The following is a 745-nucleotide window of genomic DNA, read 5'->3' on the forward strand; positions in this document are numbered from 1 at the left end:
AAGAAGAATTCCGAGGAAAACTTCTGCTCGATTCATTAACAAGATTTGCCAAAAGACGACAACTACACTACTCGGTAGCCGAGAATATAATATCAAGGCATTGAGTATGGTAACGCTCACTCCAGTTCCCCTTCAACAGTTTCACGTACTTTTCACTCTCTCTTCAGAGTGCTTTTCAACTTTCCCTCACGGTACTTGTTTACTATCGGTCTCGCTTTATAATTAGCTTTTGGAGAGACATATCTCCAGCTTCGAGTTGCACTTTCAAACAACTCTACTCATAGGAATGAGCCATTATGACTGGTATCGAAAATGACCTTTACAGGATTTTCACCTTCTTTGATGCTACTTTCCAGTAGACATCAGGACAAATTCACCAGTCTAGCATCAAACCATACCGGACACCGAGAAATGTTGCCATTTCTCTTCCCGATGAGCTTTTCCCTGTTCATTCGCCATTACTAAGGGATTCTCAGTTGATTTCTTTTCCTCCCCTTACTGATATGCTTAAGTTAAGGGGGTTCTCTCGCCCAATTCAGGTTATGTAGTTGATTGTCTCTTAATTGGTTCACTGACCAATATGAGACAGAAACCGATTCAGCAGTTTTGTTCGCTACTACTATCAAACACAGGTCGAAGTTTCCATTCAGTCATTAATTCCAACTTTCAAATGTTGTTGTTTCAGCTTTCGCTTACTAGAAGCAACATAATACTCGCTGCAATACAGACCTCGGGAAACCCTCAC

The 745-nt window shown here is 41.1% G+C and overlaps 1 pseudogene; it reads right to left on the bottom strand.

The window, feature by feature from the left end:
• LOC142355280 (large subunit ribosomal RNA) overlaps positions 1 to 544 on the bottom strand; it is a pseudogene marked incomplete at its 3' end in the record, with an annotated part of 3,044 nt that extends 2,500 nt beyond the window's left edge.
• Between the last annotated feature and the right edge of the window lie 201 nt (positions 545 to 745).

Source organism: Convolutriloba macropyga, unplaced genomic scaffold (genome assembly GCF_964194025.1).
Source record: "Convolutriloba macropyga unplaced genomic scaffold, txConMacr16.3 SCAFFOLD_5481, whole genome shotgun sequence".
In the NCBI taxonomy this organism is placed as follows: domain Eukaryota; kingdom Metazoa; phylum Xenacoelomorpha; order Acoela; family Convolutidae; genus Convolutriloba; species Convolutriloba macropyga.